Source organism: Castor canadensis, chromosome 16 (assembly GCF_047511655.1).
Source record: "Castor canadensis chromosome 16, mCasCan1.hap1v2, whole genome shotgun sequence".
NCBI lineage: Eukaryota > Metazoa > Chordata > Mammalia > Rodentia > Castoridae > Castor > Castor canadensis.
Window position 1 is genome coordinate 59,160,018 of NC_133401.1, and position 26,995 is coordinate 59,187,012.

General features: G+C 41.3%; 1 pseudogene; it reads left to right on the forward strand.

The window, feature by feature from the left end:
• The first annotated feature begins 15,361 nt into the window (after window positions 1-15,361).
• On the forward strand, window positions 15,362-16,424 carry LOC109703392 (glutamine synthetase-like; annotated as a pseudogene).
• The last annotated feature ends 10,571 nt before the right edge of the window (window positions 16,425-26,995 follow it).

Sequence of the window (26,995 nt, forward strand, 5' to 3'; positions counted from 1 at the left end):
TGCCTGCCTCTCGCAGAACAAAGCTGCTTTGGGGACAGAAGAGACAAGCTGGCTTTCTTGAAGCTCAGGACAAGGTAGCTTTCATTTGCATATAATAGAATAGAGCAGGACAGAAGGATGCTCCTACCTGAAATGAACTTTCAGGGAGTTCCCCACTTGTGTTTTGATTTTATGAACTGAATTAGATTGAATCAAAGCATGTCAGAACTAGAAAAGAATTTAAACATTCAATCCAATCCCTTTTCCTTATAGAGAAGGAAATTCAGGCTCAGAGGAAAGGTAGTGTACCTCTTTTTGCAAAAGAAATTGGTAGCAAAAAAGGAATTCAACAACTTATCTCCTGACCTCTGATTTTCCACAGCATCTCTCTCCAGATCTCCCAGAGGGATTCAGAGACTTGGTGCTTTCTAGAGTTAGACAGGCCCTGTGTGTCCACCTTCTACCATGTCTGTTGTGCCATAGCTCAACTTAGGGAAGCCTCCACTGGTGGCCAGGAATGAACTCCACCTCCACAGACATCTTTCCCAAGGACCAGGCAGTTTCTTTCCTCTCTTCTGTAAGATAAATGATCTTTTCTATCAAAGTATTTGTCACCTTCTTAGATTACTTAAAAATTCCTTGTGTTGCCATCTTAGGTGACTTGCATGTTTAAAGGGTCCTTGCTTCTTCTTCTGGACTCCTGTATGACTCCATTGCCCACCAAACTGCACGCCCTAACCCATCCCCTAAGCCTTTTAGCCAATCAGGAAAGACTGTGAACCTTTGACCTGGACAAATCCCAGGTAAGGGGCAGGTACAACTGCGTCAGGGATATAAGGAGGAGCCACTGTCAGCCATTTTGTGTTTGTGTGCTTGCTTAGCTGGAGTGAGCACATGCTTGCACCCTCTTGGTCAAGAGAAATTGCCTTGTCAAGATTTTCTGTCTCTTGTGTGTCTGCTTTTGGCACCAAAGGGTTATTAATTCCAACACTTCTAAGCCAGAGGCTCTGGAAGCAGAAGCAGACTGGAGACCAGAAAGGCAAGAACCCAAATGTCCTGCACACAACTCTCTGTCATCCTGATGTCTATTTGTGAAAGATGGACTGCGGGAGGTCCCAAAAGGTGATAATTGGCCAAGGACACTTCTTCTTTCCAGGAAATGTCTATTAGCACCAGAGAGACATCTCTGCCCTCGAGCAATAAAAAAAGGATATAAAAACCCAATTTCTAAACTGACCACCAGTTTTGGGTCCCGCTGCATGCCCCCATTCAGCCTTTCTCTTCTCTTCTCTACAAATAAAATCTTTCTGACCTCTGCTGCTTGAGTCCACCCTCTGCTTTCATTCTCTGAGCAGACCCAAGAACCCTCAACTGCTGAGAATTCCTGCTTGTCATCTGTGTATCATTTGTGTACCCAGAGAACTGCCTCTCAATATGGTCCTGGAGAAAAGAAAGATCTAAAAGGATTAAGCTGGAAATTACTTGAAAATTTACCAACCTGTGATTCCCAAAGTAATACTCCTGGGATTTGCACTGGTGAAATGAATATGTATTGTGTATATGGGAATGTTTAATGACATGTGTATGTGTGCACACAAGTTTACGCACATGTTTTCTAAGGCTGTCCTGTATACTCAGATTATGCTCTTCCTTCATTTAGAGTCATAATGTATCCTTTAGTTTTAAAATTACGATACTGGTTATCCTAGGGTTTGGTTTTGGATAATTTTAATGGTCGAAATAAAAATTAACAATAAAATTAACAGCCATGTGTTTGAGTCTCTTGAATTTTTAGAAATTTCACAAATCCATAAACTTTTAAAACTATAGTCTTTCTTTTTACAATTGTGGGGCCAGAGGACCCTGGGAAAGAGAGAGAATGTTCCCAATTTCTCAGAGTCAAATCCAAATTCACAAGCCAGATCAAAAGCCTGAGCTCCACTGAATACTAAAGTTGTGGTGTTGCTTGACCCCGATCCTGAATACTAAAGTTGTGGTGTTGCTTGACCCCGATCCTCTAATTCCCATCTGGAAAGTGGGCACAGTGAGCCTGGCCCCACTTTCCTATCAGGAAGCAAAAGCCAGCCTCTGAGGGGCCAGCACAGCAGCTCTTCACAAGCAGGTGGCACAGCTGGCAGAGCAGGACAGGGGTGAGGGAACAGACAGCAGGCCAAGCATGTGGAGGAGGCAGCAGGCAGGTGGGAGCCAGGCAAACTGGGCAGTGTGGCATGAAGTGAGGAGGGGCCTGGGCTGCCTTGGCTGAGCTCTGCCAACAGCAATGTGGGCTCCAGGCTCACTAGAACCTCTCATTTTTAAGGACACAGGAAGGTTACCATTTTATGGGCTATCATTTGAGTTTTAAATGTTGGTCACAAATTCAAAGTTTAAAAATTATTGAGGGCAAAACATGCCTTCTGCATGTAAACCTTTGGTCTCAAGGACTCTGTGTGGCTTTCCGCAAAAGCCACAGGGCAGATCTTAGCAGTAAGTGCCACAGTGCCCTTCACTGCCTAACAACAGGACACAGCTCAAGACAAACCCAAGCAATACAAATGTACATAGAAGACCAGCCCCTGAGGAACTGTGCACACACTTCAGAGTCAAGCCAAGGAAGGAGTGGGCTGAGAAACACTTCAAGAATTAGGGTGACACATGCCCAAAAACCTTATCCACTAGTTTAGTGGTTGAGATCATTTCTCTGTCGTCTCAAACCAACACAATGTCCTCATTCTAAACACAAGGTCAGCTATACTCAGGAGCCAATGTGTGGGAGAATCATGGTTCAAGACTAGACTGGACAAAAAGTTAGCAAGACTCCATCTCAACAAATAAACCAAGCAATGTGCCTGTAATCCCAGCTATGTGGGAAGCATACATCAGGCATAGATCATGGTCCCAGGCTGGCCCAGACAAAAAGCAAGACCCTATCTAAAAATAATCTAAAAGGGAGGGGGTGGAGTAGGTGGTAAGGGAGGGGGTGGGGGCAGGGGGGAGAAATGACCCAAGCCTTGTATGCACATACGAATAATAAAACAATTTAAAAAAATTTAAAAAATAAAATGAAGAAAAAAATAAATAAAAATAATCTAAAAAAGCAAAAGAGTTGAGGTTGCTTCCCTAGCAAGCACAAGACCCTGAGTCCAAACTCCAGCACCACCAAAAAAAGAGAAATTATAAGTGTATTTGTTTATATATGTGTGTGTATATATGGTCAGTTAAACATGACTTGCCTACATAATTAAGTAGTTTGTGTTATTTGAATAAAAGAAGGATGATAAGTACATGGCAAGATTGCTGTGCCCTAATGGCTGACATGAGGAGGATGAGAACTACCCAACTTTCTGCCTGCGGGCTTTCTTACAAAATCATCCAAAATGTCATTTAATCCCATGAGGGAGGTACTACCACCATCAGTATTTTACAGACATAAAAATTGAGGCATAGAAAGGTAAAGTAATTGCCCAATGTCACATAGCTAAAAAGTACAGCACTGAAAGCCAACTGATGACCCTCAGAACCCTTCTCCACCCAGGTGAGCCATGAAGACCTGCACAGTCATCAAGTTTTCATACAGGTTGAAAACCAGTTTCTAACAATGACCCAAAAAATGGCTGGCATAAGATAAATTCATTGCCCTTATGAAATATTAGCTCCCTTTCCTTTCCTTCCTATGCTGTTGTGAGATCAAATGCTAGGGCTGGCATAAGATAAGTTGTCTCACCCCCTGCACTTCTGACCTTGTGGGACAGACAGTTCCTCATGGTGGGGCTGTCCTGGGCACATCAAGGATGTTAACAGCATTCCTGGTCTCTAATCACCTGATACCATCCAGAGACTCCTCCATCCCTGCAGCTGGGACAACCAAGAGTACTTTCAGATATTGTCAGCTGCCCCACCCCCCCGCCCCGGGGACAGCATCATTCCTGAATAAGATCCACTGGCATGAGGTCTGCTCAGCCACACTGCCCCAGCACCAGCACCCCAAGCCCTGGCACTCTCCTCTACTCCTCACAGCTGCCTCCACCCCACTGTGTAGTCTCCACCTAGCTATGGATGTGGGAATTGCCTCTGCTTTCTAAGCCACTTCCCTCTCCCACTGTGGTACTTTCCATTTCAAGGATTTCACTGTTAATTCCTACAGGAAATGGGTGAGGTTGGGGAGGGAAGGGATAAGTCAAGAATGGGGAAACAAAAGATATGCAAGCTAACAAACCACCTCTAGGGTTGTTTGGAGGACTCAGCTCAGCCCTGACTGAGGGAAGCACTAGGGAAATATTAACTATTTAATAAAGGGCTGGGGTGTGGCTTATCCATAGTGCCCTTGCCTAGCACTTTCAAAGCTCTGGGTTACAGCCCCAGAGCCAGAAAAAAAAAATCTATTAACAGTAACAACCTTAAATTATCTCTTCATTCAATAAATAGTTTTCCTGTACATACAGGTGCCAGCAGCTTTGTAACTGCTGTGTACTTCCTCCTACCCCTCACACTTACAAGCAAGGAACAATTGCTTGGACAGTTTTCAGATCTGAACTTCACAGAAGTAAATAACCAAGCTTAGGCCAGTTCAGTCAGAAGGGGACAGGAGCCAGCTGCTGTGACTACAGAGGAAGGAAGCATGGTATAGAGAGGAGCCTTACATCCCAGCAGCTCTTCTTACATGAACAGCCTAGAGCCATGACTCAGCTTCCCAAGACCCAGGGTCCTCATCTGTAAAAGCAGGGCTCCAAAATTCCATAACCCCCAGCAATTATCCCCTCCTCTTCATCCTTTTTCATATGCAAGTGGGGGTGACTTGTCTCTAAATTAGGATTAAGAAAATGTTCAAGAAGACAAAAAAGATTAACTCTCAAACTGAGTGTTTCCCATCATAAAGCTCTTTTTTCTCACTAAATACCACATTAATATGGTTTAAATTGTGCTGCTAGAATGAGTGGGGGAGGGAAAATTAGTGAACTTCTGCTAAGCAAGACTGTTCATCAGCTGAGGAAGAATGACTAAATTAATGAAGAAGAAACACTGAAAAGCAATCACACCAGGCCAGCTTTCTCTGGGATTATATTATTAGCTCATGTAACAAAACAGGAATTGGTTCAAAGTAGAGAGCAAAGGTGAACCACCAAGAAGAATGCAGAGGGCTATGGATTCCCAGTCTCCCACAGATGCCAAGTAGGTTGAGATCCTGGGTAGTTGAGCCTTGGTGACCAAGTGAAAGTCACAGGGTCTTCCATGACTTCTCGTCTCTGCCATCACAAGTCAGGAAAGCAAGCTCGTTCATGTCTTATTATTAAGCAAACTGAAACTGCAGAAGTTCACATCCTTGCCACATGGCTAGGTGATGGCAGAGTCAGGGTCTGAACCCAGATCTCATACCAAACCTCCTTTTCACAACTGCCAGGGGCTGGCCTCCGTTTGAATGTCTCTGTTGTCAGGGTGCTCACTACCTCCCCAGGTGGTCTCATTCCATAGTAGAGAGCCATGGGACCCTTATTTTTTGTTTTCTTTTTGGTGGTACTAGAGTTTGAGCTCAGAGTCTCATGCTTGCTAAGCAAGAACTCTACCACATGAGGCACACTCCCAGTCTCCTGTGACTTTGTCCAGAAGACACCAACACTGCTTCTGCCTTCTCCGCTCACAACCCTGGTGTCCTACTGAAGCAAACACCTCCCTCTTCCCTATGGTAGCCTTTCAGAGATTAAAGTCACTGACCACCCTAATGTTTCTCTTCCCCAGGGATAAAAACCTCCCCTCCTTTTCCCTGTTCCCCTCTGGGGAGGTCTCCAGATCCTTTTCATTTTAATTAGCTTCTTCAGGACATAGTCAGTATGACAGTGGGAGTCTTGGAGAACTAGACCAGGATTTCTCAATGTATCCCAGCCAGAAGAGACCAAATAAGGGCCATCTTCTCACTTCTAGGTTTGCTACTTCTGTTCAAGTGCTCCTAGAGCCCACGGTCTATATAGGCAGCTCGGTCTCATAGTGGTTCATGATATGGTAGGACCTCTCAGTGTGTGACTTGGCTCCACTTTTCAATAGCCAGTTGGTTCTTAGCAGAGTGCAAACAGATCTCATCAGACAAAACCACCAAAAAATCTCTAGCACTTGCCCCACTGGCAGTCCTTGTTACCTGTGATGAAATAGACCTGTCAGTTGGTCCAACAGGAAGAGACAACCTGGTAACCAAGAAATAATCACCACTGCTCTTAAGCCCTTAGAGTTTGTTTTATAAAACATTTTCACATCAATAGCAAAACCTACCAAGTTGATTAGGACAATCCTGTAAGTTTGACATTATTATTTCCTTTATCCAGATGAGGAAACTGAGACACAGAAGAGTTTGCTGACCTGCCAAGGTGTTAACAGATACTTTATAACACTTTCTCTCCTGTAAGTATCAGGGCTGTGATTCAAATTCAGCCTTGCTAGATCCAAAAATTCACATTTTTTCCACCACAACACAATGGCTGCCAAGTTCAAACCTTCCTAAATTGGTCCATTCTGGACAGTTGAGTTTCTCTTCACTTTTCTGACTTCTCACTGGACTGTGACAAACATCCTAGGATGCTGCAACAGGAGAGAGCAAGGGACTTGTCCAAAGTCCCAAAGACTTGTCTTCTGAGTTTTTGCCAGTTATTCTCTCTGTTCCTAGATCCAGAAGCAGAGGGCCCCATCTGCCTGGTTAATCTGTGTTCTTATCTGTGGCTGAAACTCAGGGGTCTCTGCAGGCTGAAGGATTGGAAAGGGCCAGGTCACATCCCTGCAGAGAAAATGAATCAATCTCATGTTGACACATCTGGTCTCAAAAATAGCAGCTGATCAGACATAGCAGTAAGAGGGAGGTAATTCAAAGGTCAAGTGAAGGCTAGATGTCTATACGCCTGTCCTTCGTGACAAATGTGTCTAAGACGTGAGTGCAATAAGATGGTGATATCTTAAGAGGGGTGGCTTATAGGGAGCACTGAATTTGCCCAGTCTATGTTACACAGGCCAAGAGCTGAATGTAATAGTGGTGTGGGTAAGAGGCAAAGAGTCAGACACACGCTGAGCCTCTACCTCAGCTGTGGTGCTTGGAACCCTCATCTGAGTTAGCATCTGATTGTGCTCATCTCTCAAATGAGATGGGGCCAGTCACCAGCATCATGACACTGCTAGGAAAGCAGAGAGGCCCCTTCCATTTCTAGTCTTACACTGTACAGTGCTAGAGCTGCAAGAACCCTCAGATGTATCTAGCAAAGCAGGTTGCAGTTAGTACTACCCTGCTCTTCCCTGAGCCCCAGCAACCACTGCACCTTCCTGCAGCCAAGTGCACCAGGGAGCTGTCTAAAAACAGCTGGCTGAGGGTCTATTTCACAAATAGGGAAAATGAGCCCTGCCAGAGCAGCTCAGAGCCTCACAGTGAGCTTAGGGCTGTCCAGTTAGAACAAGGGACTTGGAAATTACAGTTGAGTGCACTTTATCACAACTTGCTAGAGACTTGTGCTTTTTCCTACGTGTGGTCTACATACAGAATATAAAATACAATGTTCAAGAAACTGACTTTCAAGTTATGTTCTCAGAGCTACCCACTGACAAGGTGGCAGAGAGAGGCAAGTACACGGGACTCTTTTCTCAGCTTCCCTTGAGGCCAGTCTGCCTCTAAACTTTTAATAGTGTCAGCTAATATTTATTGAGCACTTACTGTCAGGGACTACGTAAGTATACTCCTGTGCATTGTCCTATTTCGAACTCCTAGTGAGCCTGGGATGTGGCTGCTAGTTTCATATCCATTTTAGAGGTGCAGCAGAGGTGAGGATTAGAAAGATGAAGTAACTATTCATAGCCATACAGCCAATGAGAAGTAGAGCAGGAGTCACATCCAGGTTGTCTGACTCAAGGGGCTGCCACACATAATCCCAAGCTCTCCTCCCCAAGCACACAACTTCCTTGAAGAAAGGGATCCACCAACCTCAAACTATTAAATGACTACAGCAAAACATAGGGTTTACCGCACTTCAAGACCTTGGTATAGGTAAAGCTTTCCAGGAGAGGACCCCAAAGCGCAGGCAACAAAAGTAAAATAGACAAGGGCAGGTGGGCCTCGATCACACAAAGAAATTCTGCATAACATGGAAGACAATCACAGAATTAAGAGAGGGCACACACATGGGACAAAATATGTGTCCATCATTCATACAACAAGGGATTAATGATACAATGTATAAGGAACTCAAAAAACTTAGTACAAAAAACCAACTAAAAATGGGTTAAAGATCTGAATAGACATTTCTTAAAAGAAGACATACAAATAATCAACAAGTACATGAAAAAATAATCAGAATCACTAATCATCAGGGAAATGTAAAGCAAAGCCACAATGAGGACTGACAGTGTTGGTCAGTGGGAGAGCACTTGCCTAGCATGCACAAGTGCCCGAGTTTGAGTCCCAGCATTGCAAAAGAAAAATAATAGGAGATAATCTCACCCCAATTAGAATGACCATCATCAAAAAGACAAAAAAAATAACAAATGCTGACAAGGATGTGAGAAAGGAGAAGCTCTTACTATAGCCATTGAGGATGTGAATTAGTACAGACCATGGAAAACAGCACAGAGATTCCTTGAACTACCATATGATGAAGGGATTCCACCAGTGGGTATATATCCAAAGGAAATGACTCACGTATCAAAGAGACACACACACTGCCATGTTTGCTGTACCACTGCTAACAATCACCAAGCTATGGAGTCAACCAAGTGTCAATCAAGAGGAATGAAATCCTGTTCTTTTCTGCAACATAGAGAGAACTGGTGATCATTACTTTAAGCAAAATAAGCCAGTGACAGAAAGGCAAGTATATGATCTCACTCACTTGTGGAAATTAAGAAGTCCATCTCATAGAACAAGAGGGTAGAATGGTGATCACTAGCAGATGACAAGGGGAGGGAGAGAGGGGACAGAAAGAAGTTAGAGAACAGGCATCAAGAATCAGAGAAGAAGAATTAGTTCTGGTTTCTAGTGCACTGAAGGATAACAACTGATTACAATAACCAATATTTCAAGCTCACTAGAAAGAGTACATAGGAATGGTTAATGTCTGAGGAAACAAAAAAATACTCAGTAGTCTGATTTGATTATTACGCATTGCATGCATGTCTTGGATTATCACATTCTAATCCATTAAGATGTATCACTAAGTCTCAGTTTAAAAAAAGAGAAAGAACTCATGTATGAAAAGGGAAAAATGAGACCTGTTGAAACTATTCCAGGAATAGGAGGGGGATGAATTCAACTATGATATATTGTAAGATCTTTTGTAAATGTCACAGTATACCCCCAGTACAGCAATAACATGATATTAAAAATAAATAAAAAGAAAAATAAAGGGCCCATCTATCACTTTGCATTTATTTATTTTTTTCTAATTTGGAAGAACCCTACTGTGGGTGGCACAGCACTTGCCTTCTTACTCTCAGCTACTCACATTGGGTCTTAGGTGGGCAGTGAAGTGGGACCACCAAGCCTGTGCACTCTGCTGGCCTGGCACAGCATCTGTGAAGTCATCTGCTGGAGCTGCAGCCCTGTCAGTTAGGCCCCTGCCAAGTCCAGTCAGGACTCCTCAGAGCCCAAAGCAGAGGCTACTCTGTCCATTCCCTCTGCCATCATGTTTGTAGCTGTTTCATCCATACCAGCTTTACATGTGGATGAGATGACAACACTGGTGACTGCTCAGGATTCGCTAAGTCACTGTCAAACCCAGATGCAAACCTCAACTTCAAAACAACGTACTTTTTTGTTGTTCATTTATTCATATGTGCATACATTGTTTGGGTCATTTCTCCACCCTGCCCTCCTCCTCCACCCCTCCTCCCTCCCCCCTCTCAGTACCAGACAGGTCCTGTTCTGCCCTTATCACTAATTTTGTTGAAGAAAAGACATAAGCATAGTAAGGAAGACAAAGCATTTTTGCTAGTTGAGTTAAGGACAGCTATACAGAGAGATTCCTACTATTGCTCTCGTGTACCCATGTGTTATGACCCATGTTGATTCAACTCTAACTGATCTTTACATTGGTTCTTGATCCCCTGCTCATGATAACCTCTGCCATTTTAAGGTTTGTGTATTAGTTCCTCTGGAGTGGGGACATCAAACGCTTTCATGTTTTGGGTTTTCTACCTATTTCTATATCTCCCGTATGTGCTCTACCCTTGTCATGTGATCCAAGTCCAACCACATTGCTGCATTTGCCCTAGATCTAAAGTCCACATATGAGGGAGAACATACAATTCTTTGTCTTCTGAGCCTGGCTGACCTCGCTCAGAATGATGTTCTCCAGTTCCATCCATTTACCTGCAAATGATAAGATTTCATTCTTCTTCATGGCTGAGTAAAATTCCATTGTGTACAAGTACCACATTTTCTTGATCCATTCATCAATAGTGGGGCATCTTAGTTATTTCCATAACTTGGCTATTGTGAATAGTGGTGCAATAAACATGGGTGTGCAGGTGCCTCTGGAGTAACCTGTGTTGCATTCCTTTGGGTATATCGCCAAGAGTGGGATTGCTGGATCATATGGCAGGTCTATGTTTAGATTTTTAAGAAGCCTCCAAATTTTTTTCCAGAGTGGTTGCACCAGCTTGCATTCCCACCAGCATTGTATGATGGTTCCCTTTTCCCCACATCCTTGCCGACACATGTTGTTGGTGGTGTTTTTGATGATGGCTATTCTAACAGTGGTGAGGTAGAATCTTAGTGTGGTTTTGATTTGCATTTCCTTTATGGCCAGAGATGGTGAGCATTTTTTCATGTGTTTTTTGACCATTTGAATTTCTTCTTTTGAAAAAGTTCTGTTTAGTTCAGTTGCCCATTTCTTAATTGGTTCATCGATTTTAGGAGAGTTTAATTCTTAAGTTCCCTGTATATTCTGGTTATCAGTCCCTTGTTTGATGTATAGCTGGAAAATATTTTCTCCCACTCTGTGGGTGGTCTCTTCAGTTTAGAGACCATTTCTTTTGTTGTGCAGAAGGTTTTTAATTTTATGAAGTCCCATTTGTCAATCCTTTCTCTTAGTTACTGGGATGATGAGGTTCTATTGAGGAAGTCCTTGCCTATACCTATTAGTTCCAGAGTGTTTCCTGTTCCTTCCAGTAGTAACTTCAGAGTTTCAGGTCTGATACTTAGGTCCTTGATCCATTTTGAGTTGATACTAGTACAGGGTGATAGACATGGATCTAGTTTCAGTTTCTTGCAGATGAGAACAACCTACTTTCCACCAACCATTTCCTGCAACTTTTACTTGGCCCTGATCTTTTCTGCTTCGACCCCCAAAATGCCAGCTATGCACAGGCCGCTGAGACAAAGGCTATATATAAATGTCAGGGAAGTGAGTTCCTATTTCAGAAGCAGTCGATTCTCTCCTGCATAAAGGTCCCACTGGACTCACCTGGGACCCAAGTGGCTATATCCTTTTGGAAAAGGTTCCAAAAGGGGACACTAAGTTGACAGCTACCAATGTAAAGCACAGTATGCAGGGACAGCTGGGATAACAGCACCTGATACCTGCCCTTGTACCAACTGAACCACTCCATACTCTGACACCACCACACAGACTGCAGCTGATGTGCATGATGGTCAAGAGAAAACACAGATAATAAATGGAACACTTCAATTTCATATTCTCAATGTGTACATATTTGTGCACATGCATACAGACTACTCATGCTTCTTACATTTTAGTAGGACATTATTATAAACTATATTCTATTTTTTTCACATAAAAAGCATGAACATCTTTATGCACATGCACACACGTGTGTGCTTACCTCCTCTGTGTGTGGTGACCAGCAATTCTATTCTGTCCTACTTCCATGTGTCAGGTGGGAAGCTGTTGATTTTACATGCCTGCATCCTACTTCTCCTTTGAGGAACAACCCATCCCACCCAGTAGCTGTGCAGGGCCATCATTGTGCTCTCGTACCCACTGATACTGTCACATGACTCAGGGCAGCTGAGCAGGGTTCTCCCTTCCCTGTGAACTAAGGGGCTCAGAGGAGAATCCATGGTCCAGACTGATTCTGAGTCTACTCTAAGATTTGATATCTGAGCAGTGTAAGAAAGAGGGTCTCACTCTTACTTAAGAACTTCAAGCTAAAAAAAAAGCTAAGAATTATAGGGAGACATGCTTCTTAACTATAAAAGAGACCCTTCCTTAGAATTAAGGCAAGACAAAGCAGAAAGTAGAGTCAGGAAGTAGAAAGAGACCCCTAATAAAATTGTTTGACCTTCTGGATCCAGCCATACCTAAAGGTGGATGACTTCTAAAATATCCATGTCCCAGTAGATCTCCCTCTTAAAATATTGACAATTAGGTTTCTATAATAGACCTAACACATGTTTTCTTTAAGACAAGCTCTATATGTGTAGATGCATATGTATATTATATGTGTATATATGGACAATGATAAATAAACCCTATCCACTCTTAAAGCTTTATCAATATATTCCTAAAAACTTTCTTCTGTCTGCTTACAGTACCATTTGTATATCATACTAGCATACACAGCCATCCCAAAGAGACCATAGAGGATTGGTCTCTGATACCCCAAGGATACCCAAATCTGTGGATGCGTAAATCCTTTATGTGAAATGATACAGTGCTGGAGGAACCGAGATGGCAGATCAGAAGCAAGCAGGCTTTCCAGCTTCTCTGCAACTTGAAATTTAAACAGCCAGAAAACTGCTTCTCAGCAAGGTGAGTGACTGAGGGGGACACACAGACACCCTCTGGACAGACAGAGACTTGGAGAGACCCAGAGACTCTGGTTATTGGTGGAGAGGGTGAGAAAGAGCACATTAGGGATAGGGGAAAAGAAGGGGAGATGTAAGGCAAAATCAGCACAGAAATCCGTGTAGGACAGGAGGGAGTCAGAACTCCCTGATCTTGGAGCTGCACAACCTGGAGCTTAAGTAGAACCATGTTTCTCAACCTGAAATCAGTGCTGGAATGGGAGCCATCTTGTGAAGGCTGCTCCCAAGCTGCTACTATGGAAACTGAAGTACCTTCATGTCTCTTTTCCTTGAAGCTCACAGCAAATATTGCTACAATGTCCCTGCCAGCATCTACCTTGTGACCCATTATGGCCCCTGCAGAACACCACTGAAACAAAAATATTGAAAAACATACTCAGTGGGATTTGGGTCAGAAGCAGAGAAGGAACTGGAGATTGCTTACTCTGTGGGACTGGAAGCTCTGGTGCTGCCTAAAGAGCAGGCATGTGCAATTGGGTAGGGACCGAACCTCAAAGCCATAGTGAAGGCTGATGACAGTCTGTTGTCTGTCCCTCCCTGTGGGCTACATGAGGGACTTGGGGTCTGGGGGCACAGCTGAGCTCAGCACCAGCCCAAGCTGCAATGGTGGAATAAATCTGTCCAGAGCAAACTCTAGCTGAGGGAACTCTAGGAAACAAAGCTATCCAACCAGCAGTGTCTCAAATCACTCCCACTGAACTGGGGCATGCAACCCCCAAGGAAAAGAAGGGCTAACCGTCCCTCAGCCTTTGGTCTGCCCAAGAGTTGCATGCCTCCTTGCAGTCCATGAAATGAAGTACAGATGGCAGAGCTAATGGATATCCACTGTTGCCTGCAAATCACCCAAGCAAACGCTGTACATTTTATTTCAATTTCTTTTAAGATATTTTTGTGTTTGCTGACTGGTTTATATGTGTGTGTGCGCACATGTGCGCATGTGCCTGTTTCTTTTTTCCTTTTTGTATTATTTATACTTTTATTATTTTGGGGGGGGTTTTTTTGTTTCTCTTTCCTTGTCTAATAGTTGAATTCTTTTATTTTTCTCTCTTTTTTTTCAAATTACAACCTTCACTTTCAGTTTTTGAATATTCTAAGTTTGTTACATTTCCATCTGCCATTTCTTATTTCTATTCCTATTCATCTTTTAAAGTTTTTGGTTTGTATTGTTTCAGACCTTGCCTCTCCTGTCATTGTTTTTGTTGTTGTTATTGTTTTTAGAGTTGTGGTAATCAGGGTTGGTACTTAGTTTTTACCTCATTTCTGTATCTGGTTCATTGTTGTTTGTTACTGTTACTGTTATTCATTTCCCCTTTCTACATAATGCTGGGAATTGAGCAGGACACTTGAATACTGCTACACTCCAGCCCAGCTAAGAGTCAGCACATGTTGTTCTATGTACAACCCAACCAACTCCTGCTCAAAAGTGAGCAAATACTTCAAAGAACAGAAAAGATTTTTAAAAAGACAAAGAAAAAAAAAAAAACAGCCAAGAACTTAGATGCAAGTAGACATGGTTGGGAGGCCTGAAATCCACTCCTAGACATCCACTCTTATGGCAACAGCAGAGACACACAACAGAAAGTCTGTGCACACCACCTATGAGGGGTCACAGCATATGCCACTCCCATACTCTTTCAGTCCATACACTGTTGACAAGACTAGAGAAGTAATCACAGAGGGTGTACCCTACATACTCTGCTGTCTACAACAGATCTTCCTGATCTACTAGAAATCCCTCACTCTTGTGAGACCTACAGAGAAAGCAGGACCCTCAAGCTCTGACACAGTATACACTGTGTGAAACATATAATAATCACCACAAAAGAAGTAACAGGTAAGCTGTTAGAAATGTATCCAACACTTCAAAACAATCTAATATCCCAGGACACATCATCAAGAAAAGGATGATCCCCAAAAAAGCTCTCACATAAAGGTGAAAGCAATATCTATCCTAAAAATGCATAAATTTCAACATAGATGTATAAGAAATATGAGAAAACAAGGTAGTATGACTCTTCCAAAAGTTCATAATCATTTAGCAACTAAATCCAATGATATTTAAGTGGATGAAATCTAAGAGAAAGAATTCAACACCTTTTTTTTTTTTTTTGCAGTACTAGTGTTTGAACTCAAGGCCTCATGCTGTGAGGTAGGCATGCTATCACTTAAGCCACACCTCCAGATCCTCAACACAATTTTTTTAAAGGTCAATCAATTTCAAGGCAATACAGAAAAAACACTAATGAATTAAAGAAGATAATGCAGGATGTGAATAAGGAGATCCATTAAGAGACAGATTTTGAAAAAGAACCAAATAAGAATCTTGGAAAGGAAAAGCTCAATGAGTCAAATAAAAGTAGTAGATGCTGGGCATGGTGGTATACCTGTAAGCCCAGCTATTCAGGAGGTAGGAGCAAGAGGACTGTGTGTTCCACACCATGCCAGGCAAAGTTAATGAGACCCTATTTCAAAAACAACATTTTTGAGAGCCAAGAATGAGAGACAAACAGAGCATTTGAGTGGCACCCCGACCTCCTCTCCACTGTCCTCACCTTAGTCTCACTGCCTGTCTGCTCACCGCCCAGAACTCCTTCCACCATGGCCACCTCAGCAAGTTCCCACTTGAACAAGGCATCAACCAGATGTAGTGTCCCTGCCTCAGGGCAAGAAAATTCAAGCCATGTGTATCTGAATTGATGGAACTGGAGAAGGATTGTGTTGCAAGACCCACACCCTGGACTGTGAGCCCAAGTGTGTAAAAGAGTTATCTGAGTGAAACGTTGATGAGTCCAGCACTTACCAGTCTCAGGGCTCCAACAGCAACAAGTATCTTATCCCTGATGCCATGTTACAGGGCCCGTTCCGCAGGACGCCAACAAGCTGATGATGTGTGAAGTATTCAAGTATAACTGGAAGCCTGCAGACACCAATTTAAGGCACACCTGTAAATGGATAATGGACATGGTGAGCAGCCAGCACCCCTGGTTTGGAATGGAACGAGAATATACTGTCACGGGCCTTCCAATGGCTTCCCTGGGCCCCAAGATCCATCTTACTGTGGCATGAGGGCAGACAGAGCCTATGGAGGCTCATTACTGGGCCCGCTTGTACACCGGAATCAAGATTACTGGAACAAATGCTGAGGTCATGCCTGCCCAGTGGGAATTCCAAATAGGCCACTGTGAAGGAATCTGCATGGGAGATCATCTCTGGATGACTTGCTTCATCTTGCAACCTGTATGTGAAGACTTTGGGGTGAGCAACCATTGATCCTAAGTCCATTCCTGAGAACCGGAATGGTGCAGGCTGCCATACCAACTTTAGCACCAAGGCTATGTGGGAGGAGAATGGGCTGAAGTTCATTGAGGAGGCCATCAAGAAACTGAGCAAACGGCATCAGTACCACATTCATGCCTATGATCCCAAGGGGGGCCTGGTGCATAACTGGATTCCACAAAACCGCCAACAGCAATGATTTCTATTGCTGGTGTAGCCAGCCGTGGTGCCAGCATCCACATTCCTAGGACTGTTGGCCAGGAGAAGGGTTACGTTGAAGGCCATTGCCCTTCTGCCAATTGTGACCCCTTCTCAGTGATGGAAGCCATCATCCACACGTCTTCTCAGCGAGACTGGGGATGAGCCCATCCAGTACAAGAACTAAGTGGACTTAGACTTCTAGCCATCCAGCCCCTCCCAGTTCTTCATCCCACTCCACTTCTTCCCCCTCTCCCAGTTTTCCTACTTGTTCCCATTGTAACTCAAAGGGTAGAATATTAAGATCTCTCTTATTCCCATGCCCAGTTAATTTTGCTTTCTTTTGTCAGGGTAAGAGAGGTCAAGTTCATAACCTCTTCACACACAGCTTCTCCTTTTTTACTATCAGTGAATCTTCCTAACAAGTTAGTGGGGTGGGAGCTGGGTGAGTGAGTAACAACTGCTTCCATCTCACCAGGTGTGCTTGTCCTGTAGGTGTAGCTATCCACAAAGAGCAGATGTGTTTGTGACAGAGAGGAAAGGGAGAACTTTTTCTTCAACATAGCTGAAAGGAGAGGCCTGACTGGTTAGGTTAGGATTTCCTCTTTGGTGGAAAGCTTTCTTGAGGTATAACCAACTTTGTATTAGAAGTGGAAGTTAGGCAAGGAAGGGAAGGGATTGGGGATCAAGGAGGAAAATGCTCTTGATCTATTGCTTTGGGTTTTCCCTTGCTTGGGGCCACATGCCCTCTCATGAATACAAAGTTTAGAGTATAAACTGATGAATGTCCCTATCTTAAAAAAAGAAAAAGTTCTAATTGCTTGGTCTTCCACTTATAACACAAAGCATAGTCATATTTTTATATTTAAATATAAAAACAAAACATTTTATATATATATAAAATATAATATAATATAATATAATATAATATGATATGATATGATATAATTTTAACCTATATAGAGAGAGAGGTTTGTGGATATGTGTGTGTTTCTGAAGAAGAAAACCCCCTAGTCGCTGGGTGCTAAATTTGAGTTTAGTTTAGAAATAAGGACCTCCTTTTGAGTAAGGGTCGTGGGGAGATGTAGTACTGGGGAAGTTGGTTTTTGGGGGGGGGCAGGGCTTTAGTCCTTCATTACCACTTATTGGTTTCCCTGCCCACTCTTCTGCAGAGATCAACACTGGACAATTAAGAGATGTATGCACATTATTAGATGTCACCTGAGCCCATGACTAGGTTTAAAAGACACATGTACTTGTCCACACATGGGTTTAAAAGTATGAATTGGCTGGTCAACTTGAACATTGTTACTGACAAGGGGGTACTGGAGTTATTTTCTGGTGGGACTAGCATGTTGCTAAAGCAGGCCTTTTAGTATATTAAATTTTTTAAAGTAAAACGAGTTTAGATTTTCATCAGATTTGTAGGGTTTCTAATTTTACAGAATTGTCTGCTTCAACTGTTTCCTCTCATTCCACTCTTAAAAGTGTTGGGGACAGAACTGGAGTTAAAACACTCGTAATTTAGTATACTAGTGTCTTTTCCCTCAGTTCAGAATATTCCTTTCTTTATTAAGATTCCCAAGGAGTTTTTTTTTCTTTTATTATAATCCTCTCATTCCACTCTTAAAAGTGTTGGGGACAGAACTGGAGTTAAAACACTCGTAATTTAGTATACTAGTGTCTTTTCCCTCAGTTCAGAATATTCCTTTCTTTGTTAAGAGTCCCAAGGAGTTTTTTTTCCTTTTATAATAAATACACCCCACTTTCATTCCGACATTTCCGCTACTGTTCTCTGGTTGTTTTTGTGCTGGTTGTCGCAGCTGGCTGTGGTTTTCTCTTGCCATGATGACTTCTAATTGCCATGTACAGTATGTTCAAAGTTTGATAACTCCTCATTGTAAACAAACTGTAGCTGCCCAGAGCAGTGCTTATAAATCAATCTAAAATTAAAAAAATTTTTTTTAATTGCTGGATGCATAGCTCAAGTATAGAGTGCTTGCCAAGTAAACACAAGGCTAATACCAAAAAAAAAAAAAAAAAACCTCAATGGAAAGTTCACCAACAAGAAATATTATGTGCTCATGTATGAAAATGGAAAAATGAGACCTGTGGAAACTATTCCAGGAATGGGGGAGGGGAGATAGGGAGAATGATAGAGGGGGTAAATTCAGCTATGACATATTGCAAGAACTTTTGCAAATGTCACAATGTACTCCCAGTACAACAATAATATGATGATTTAAAAAAAAAGCTCAACAACAAACCAGAACAAGTAGAAGAGAGAATTTTTAGATCTTGAATAACAGGTTGATGAATTAAAACATATAGATAACACTAAAACAAAAAAGTAAGAAATTATGACGAAAACATGCAAGACCTCTGGGACACAATTAAAGACCATACCTACATATTTTTGGTATTGAAGAAGATATTGAAGTATAGGTTTAATGTACAGAAAACCTATTCAGTGAAATAGCAACAGAAAATTTCCCAAATCTTGGGAAAATTATGTACATCCTGGTATAGGAGGCATTTAGTATCCCAAACAGACATGGCCCTTCCATGGCATATTATAGTTAAAATGCCAACAGTACAAACCAAAGAACATTGAAATCTGTGAGAGAGAAGCACACTTAATAAAGAGAGAAATCACTTATAAAGGAAACCCTGCTAAAATAACAAGTGCTTTCTCAACAGAAACTGAAAACCAGGAGGTCATGGAATTATGTATTACAAGCCCTGAAAGAAAATAACTGCCAATCTAGATTAGTATATCTTGCAAAGTTGTTCCTTCAGAATTTAGGAAGAAATAACTATACACAAATATCTTTGATGAACACAGATGGAAAAAAAAACGTCAACAAAACACTTGCAAACCAAACTCAACAACACAGTTTTTAAAAATCAGACCACAAGATCAAGTTGAGGGATCCAAGAATGGTTCAACCTACACAAATCAACAAATATAATATGGCACCTAAATAGAACAAGGGACAAAGATGATATAACCCTTAGTAAGTAAGGAAAAAGCATTTGATGAAAATTCAACATCTCTTCATGATAAAAAAAAATATAGGGACACTGTATATATAAGGATCATACCTTATATATTACACACAATAAAGTCTATAAATGACACCAATAGTCAACATGATATGAAGTGTAGAAGGTCTGAAACCATTTCCTCTAAAATCAGGAACAAGACAAGGATGCTCTCCACTCTAACAACTCTTATTCAATATAGTGCTTGATTCTTTGTCAATGCCAAAAGGCAAGATAAAGAAAGAAAAGGGACACAAATAAGGTAGAAGTCAAATTATCCCTTTTAGAAGAGAGTATTAGCCCATATTTAGAAGACACTAAAGATTCTGCCAAAAGAATAATAGACTTGATAAATAAATTCAGCAAAGTACCAGTATAAAAATTAACGTAACAAAAGCAGTAGCTGTTTCCTATACCAGTAACAAGAATGCTGAGAGGGAAATCAGTAAAACAATCCTGATTTCTTTGGGGGGCACAGTAGCCCCCCAAAGAACAAATATGTAAAAATAAACTTAACAAAGAGGTAAAGACTTCTACAATAACTAACAATGATAAGAACATCCCATGTTTATGAATTGGCAGAATAAAATGGCCATATTACTGAAGGAGATTTACAGATGCAATGAAATCCCCATAATAATTCCAGTGACATTTTTCACAGAACTAGAAAAAAAATTCTAAAATTCACATAGAAGCACAAAAGACCTTGAATAGCCAAACTGATTCTAAGCAAAAAGAGCAATGCTGGCAGTATCACAATACCTGATTTCAAATTATACTATAGAGCCATAGTAACAAAAGCAGCATGGTATTGGTCAAAAAAAAAATAGTAGACCTATAGAACAGGGTACTGGACCCATAACTAAACCCAAGCATCTATAGATTTCTGATTCTCAAAAAAGTTGCCAAAACATACACTGAAGACAGCCTCTTTAACAAGTGCTGCTGGGAAAACTGGACATTCACATGTATAAGACTGAAATTAGATCTCTCTCTCTCTCTCTCTCTCTCTCTCTCTCTCTCTCTCATTCTGTATAAAAAGTCAAATCAAGATGGATCAAAGACCTTAGGGTAAGACCTGAAACTTAGAAACTACTACAGGAAAATATGGTCATAAGTACGCCTTTCTGAATAAGACTCCAACAGCTCAGAAAATAAGAGCAAGAACTGGCAAACAGGATTTCATCAAACTTAAAAAGCTTCTGCACAGCAAAAGGAATAATCAACAGAGTGAACAGACTACCTACAGAACAGGAGAAAATCTTTACCAATTCATGAACATGGGATGTTCAAAAATTGCACACCAAAAGAATAATCCAGTCATTGAATGGGCAAATAAATTTATCAGACGCTTTTCAAAAGAAGTACAAATGGCCTCTGAATACATAGAAAGATATTCAATAATTTTAGCCATAAGGGAAATGCAAATCAAAACCTCACTGAGCAGATGCTGGTGGCTCACACCTGTAATCCTAACTATTTGGGAGGCTAAGATTGGGAAAATCATGGTTCAAAGCCAGCCCTGACAAATAGTTTGTGAAACTCCTCCATCTCCAAAATAAATGGGAGCAAAATAGACTGGAGGTGTGACTACTCATACAGTACAGCTCATGCTTTGCAAGTGTGAAGCCCTGACTTCAAACTCCAGTTCCACCAAAAAAATAAAAATCAAAATAAACTGCACTGAGATTCCATCTCAGCCCAGTCAGAATGGCTATCAAGAAAACAAAAAACAAATGAGGAATAGTAGCACACACACTTATAATCCCAGCTACTCAGGAGGTGGAGTTTGAGATAGCAAAAGTTAGTCAGACACTATCTAAGAAACATTTTTTTAAAAAAAGATCTGGAATTATGGATCAATTGGTAGAGTGCTTGCAAACTCGAGGCCCTAGGTTCAATCCCAGGTATCACACTGGACCATACAGGCATAGGCAATAAATTTATAAATAAAACTCTAATAGCTCAGCAATTAAGAGAATTAAGAGAAAGGATTGACAAAAATGGGACTGCATGAAATGAAAAAGCTTCTGTACACCCAGACTGAAGAGACAGACTACAGAATGAGAGGAAATCTTCGCCAATTATACATCTGACAAGGAATTAAAAGTCAGAATATATAGGGAATTCAAAAAGCTAACCTTCCAAAGAATCAACAACCCACTGAATAAATGGGCAAATGAACTGAACAGACAATTCTCAAAAGAAGTACAAATGGCCAATAAACACATGAAGAAATACTCAGCATTCCCGGCTATAAAGGAAATACAAATCAAAATAAAGTTGAGATTTCACCGCACCCCAGTCAGAATGGCTATCATCAATAACACAACAACAGCAAATGCTGTCGAGGATGTGGGGGGAGAGGAACACTTGTACATTGTTGATAGAATGTAAATTAGTGCAACTGCTTTGGAAAGCAATGTGGAGTTCCCTCAAAAAGCTCAAAACACACCTAGCATACCATCCAGCAATATCACTCTTGGGCATATATCTGAAGTAATGTGCTCCAGGATACGACAGAGCCGCTTGCACATCCATGTTTATTGCAGTGCTATTCACAATAGCCAACCCTTAAAAACAACGCAGATGCTCCATGACTGATGAATGGATTAAGAAAATGTGGTATACCTACACAAAGGAGGAGTTTTATTCGGCCATAAAGAAGAGTGAAATTATGCTGTTTTCAGGTAAATGGATGGAACTGGAGAACTTCATGTTAAGCGGGTGAGCCAGGCTCAAAAAGTCAAAGATAGCATACTTTCCCTCATATGCAAAAGTATATACACATACATATGCATATATATAGTGAGAGAGAACAGGACTGTATTAGTGAGTCTGTCCTTGTTTTTAATGTGGATCTGAGGTAACAACAGGATATGGGAGAGGGAAAAAAATATCAGAATGAAAAATATTGAAACTCATCTATATATATGAATATAATCAAATGTAATGCATTGTAAACTGTTGACTATCAGGAGAGCACAGTGATAGAAAAAGTAAGTAATGGGGAGGTAATTTGATTAAGGCATCATATGTATAGGCCTGAAGTGCCAAGGTGAAACCCCCTAGAACTACCAATATACAGTTTTAAAATTAAGGACAGGAGGGTAAAGTGGGTCTTTTCCAGGGGTGGGAGGAGGTGGGCATTAGAAAAGGGTGAATGAGTCCTGATGTGGTGGCTGTATTTTGTATTCATATATGAAAATAGAAGAATGAAACTTGTTGAAATTGTTCTAAGAAGGGGAGGTGAGGGAGAATGATGGAAGGGGAAAAATCTAACTAAGATATATGGGAAGCACATATGTAAACATCACAATGTATTCCCCTGTTCAACTATTATATGCAGATAAGAAAAGAAAAAAGAAAAAACAACAAATGTTAGCAAGGATGTGAGGAGGTGGGCAAGGAACCCTTATACACTGTTGGTAGGAATTTAAATTAGTGCAGCCACTGTAGAAATCAGAATGGAGATTCCTCAGAAAACTAAAAATAGAACTATCATATGATCCAGCTCTACCACTCTTGTTTATATTCACAAAGGAATCAGAGCAGTACACGACAGAGACACTGGCACACCCACGTTTATCATGGCACTGTTCAGCCCAGGTATCTATCAATGGGTGAATGGATAAAGAAAATTTGGTAGATAGATAGATAGATAGAATGTAGTATTATTCAATCATAAAGAAGAATGAAATCATGTTATTTGGAATAAAATGGATGGAACTAGAAACCATATTAAGCAAAATAAGCACTACTCTGCAAGACAAGTTCATGTGTTTGTCTCACATGTGGGATCTGGAAAAATCAGACATGAAAGTAGAAGGGGGACTCCGAAGGTAAAAGAAGGGATGAGAGGGAGTGGGAAGGGGTATAAGAGTGGAAAATGTGGGTCAATATGATAAAGCACATTGTATGCCTGTATGAAAATGTCACAGTGAAATCCATTATTCTGTACAAGTCATTTATGCTATTTTAAAAGTACGAAAGAAGAAAAAGTGGCATAGTGTTTGCATATAGCCTATCTTTCCAAACACTTTAAATCACCTCTAGATGACTTATACACTTATAAATGACTGATGCAATGAAAAAGTCACATGAATAATTGTTATACTATATCGAGGGAGTAATTACAATACAAAGTCTGTACACATTCAATGTAGACAATTTTTTCTGATTTCCATCTGGAATTACAAAAGCTCCACTTCATTCCCCAACCCCAGGAGACGTGCATCGAGGTTAGAATTCTACTGGGGGTGGGAGTGAGCTCCAGACAGCATTCTCACTCTCGTATTTTGTTCTTTGGAGCACAGCTGCTGGGGATGTGGGTCTGTGTCCATACACAAAAGGAGCAAAACCAGGATCACTAAGTGTTACAATGGGGAGAATCTTACCCACCTCCAAGTACAGTGCTTTTCAAACTGGTTCTACAAAAGCCCAGGGCTGTGTGGGTCCAGGCCACAGAAGTACCAGATCTGGTTAGAGGAACAAGCAGGGATGCTGAGTGAGATAACTCGATGCCCCTGTTTCCATCTGAGCACCTTCATTTGACCCATTTAAATACTGAATTTGCAAAAACAGTCTGAAGCTCTAAAAAGTAAACTCCCAGCTCTACTCCAATCCCCTCATTTTACACGAGGAGAAATAAGGCTTTGGGAGAGGAGGACGTGTCCAGGATGCCTCAGGGTCACTGACAAAGCTGGGCTAGAATCCAAGTCCCCTAACACCCCAGGTCAATTCCTAGCCATCTCCATATCCTTGTCTGCCTGTGCAAGTGCTTTTGACACTATGATCTCCAAAGTGTTTTGAAGGACCATTACAGTGACTCTCCAACAACTCTCCAAGTCCATGGGCTGCAGATGTCAAAATCACCCAGGAGTTGTTTAAAATGCTCATTCAGGTTTCCACCCCAGAAGCACTGAAATCTATCATTAGGTATGGGATCCCAGGATTTGCTTTTTTAAAAAGCTGGTGCTGGCCAGGCACAGTAGCTTACTCCTGTAATTCTAGCTACTCAAGAGGCAGAGTTTTGGAGAATTGTGGTTTGAGACAGCCTGGGTGGCAAGGGTTATCAAGACCCCATCTCCACCAATAAAAATCTTGGTGTGGTGGTATACACCTGTTTTCCAAGCTATGCAGGAAGTGTAAATAGAAGGACTGTAGTCCAGGCCAACCCTGGACTACAAAGGTGAGACCCTATCTCAAAAGCAACCAAAGCAAAAAGGACTGAGGATGTGGTTCAAGTGATAGAGACCCTGCCTAGCAAGTGCAAGGCCTGAGTTCAAACCCCAATACCACATACACACAAAAAGTTGGTGCTGAAATTTAGGCAACATGACTCTAGAGTCCCTAGAAATTGAGCCCCTCGCCATCCCTATCCTAACCAATCCACTAGCTCTGCATGGATCACCCCTGCCCTCTTGGGGAGTGGTAATTGAATGTTACATGTGGATCATAATCCTAGAAAATCCTCTGTCATCATGTTCAAGCCCCAACAGCCCAGAGTAATTAGATCTGGAGTGGAGAGAGGCACAAAGGAATCACAGCCATACCACTGGAAGTTTCTGGGGGTCATAAAATGGGGGAGACCAGGAGCAGAGAACATGCAGCCATTAAGTTCCCAGGGAGGCAGTGAGGGGTAGTGGGGTGGTGGAGGCTATGCTATCCATGGGTGTTCTTGGTTAATTTCAGCTTCTCTCACTCCTGCTGTCCTCAGTCTGGCATTCCCTTCAGAAAAAACATACACACGTGGTACAAACTTCATCTCTCACAATGTTGAGCGTCAATCGATTTAAAATTACATTCTGCTTTAATTGGCTGTGTGCATTTTACCAACTTGACTGAAACTTTCCTGATTATTTCTCCAGATCGCTTGAGTCAGAATTTGTGGGCATGGAACCTTGATATCTATATTTTTGTAAAGAGCCTCACTGATTCTTAAGTAGCCAGTCCAGCTCCAACCTATGAACTAAATTTGGGGAGCTTATACTTCGCCATATTTGAAAGTTGCTAAATGCAAGTTTTAAAAATATTAAGCCAGCTATCGTGACTCAAGCCTGTAATCCCAGCTTCTCAAGAAGTGGAGGTAGAAAGATCACAAACTGAGGCCAGACGGGGCAAAAGTGCAAGACAAATTAAAAGCAAAAGAACTAGGGGTGTGGCTCAAGTGGTAGGGTAGTGGCCTAGCAAGCACAAGACCCTGAGTTCAATCTGGAACAAAAGATTTTTTTCTTTTTCCAATGAAAAGACAAAACTTTGCAAAGTGATCAGCAAATGCTAAACCCAGGTGGAAGAGGGAGGAGATGGAGAACTTGGTCATCATGGGACCCAGCTGATGACATTGCAGATCTATAATTTGGGAAAGAAGGAAATATAAGCCATATGTGGTGGTTCACACCTATAATCCTAGCCACTCAGGAGGCTGAGGAAGTAGGATCACAAGTTCAAGGCTACCCTGGGCTACATAGTGAGGCCTTGTCCCAAAAAAACAAACAGACAGACAAACAAAATGCAACAACCTGACCAAGAAATTTACCCTAAAAATTCAAGCATGTGTATGACCATATCCTAAGTTTACCACTTTATACAAAATACTGAGAATAAAAAAAAAATCTAACATTAGGAAGAAGTAATCAACTAAATCCATAACAATGCATAATCTACCAAAGACCCAATTTCTGTAAGAAGTTGATGGTTTTAAAAAAGTGGAGGGAAAGAGACACTATTAGAAAATAAGGAAGACATAGAGACATAATCACCAAATTCAGTGTGTGAAACTTGCTTGCCACCTGTTGAACGGCAATATTTTACTCAATCTGGGAAATTCGAGTATGTCTGGTTGTAGATGATACTTAAGGGTTATCATAAACGTTATTACGCACAATAATTTTTAAGTCCTTATCAAATAAAACTAGATGTGCAGTATTTATAGGCAAAAATGGCATGATTCTAGCATTTACTTTTAAACTCTTCTATTAAAAAAAAGTAGAAGGTAATAGAAACAAGATTAGAACAATGTTGATCATTGGTAAAATTGGGTGATTAGTTCTCTATTTTTGTACTTTTAAACATCTCCATTGTAATTTTTTTTTTTAATTCCGGGCTCTATTACTCTAGTAGGAAATGAGTCAATGATTGGTGAGTGGGCTGGTGAGAGTGAAAAATAAATTAATAATAACAAAAGTGATTAAGGCAGGGGAGGCTAATGGCTAACCAAGTCTCTGTTCAGCACTGCCCATTGTGGAGACATCTGTTTATAAACAGCCACTCGTCATTGTCTCTTGTTTTATATCAGGCCTTCTATAAGGGTCTGTGAGGTGGAAAAAAATACCATGAGAGATTAGAGTCTAATAAGGGGGGTCAAAATGTAAGCAAAATATAATGGACAGAGTAATAAGTAAGCAATCATAAAAATTAAAATACGGTTTTATATTATATTCATATAAAATATGTGTTGGACACACACAAAAAAAGAAAAGCTAATTTGAGTACTTAATTTATTTCAGGAACTGTACACTTAACTATTTTCTTATTTAATCTTCACAATGCCCTCAAAGATAGCAACTATTACCATGCCCATAAATAAAGAAATCAATTCTCAAAGAGTCAAGTATCTTCCACACAGTGATGCAGGCTGTAACTGGGGAACCAGGAAGCCTCAGCCACCGTACGGCAGGTAGAGAAGATGCCCTGGGGAAGGTGGAATCACTT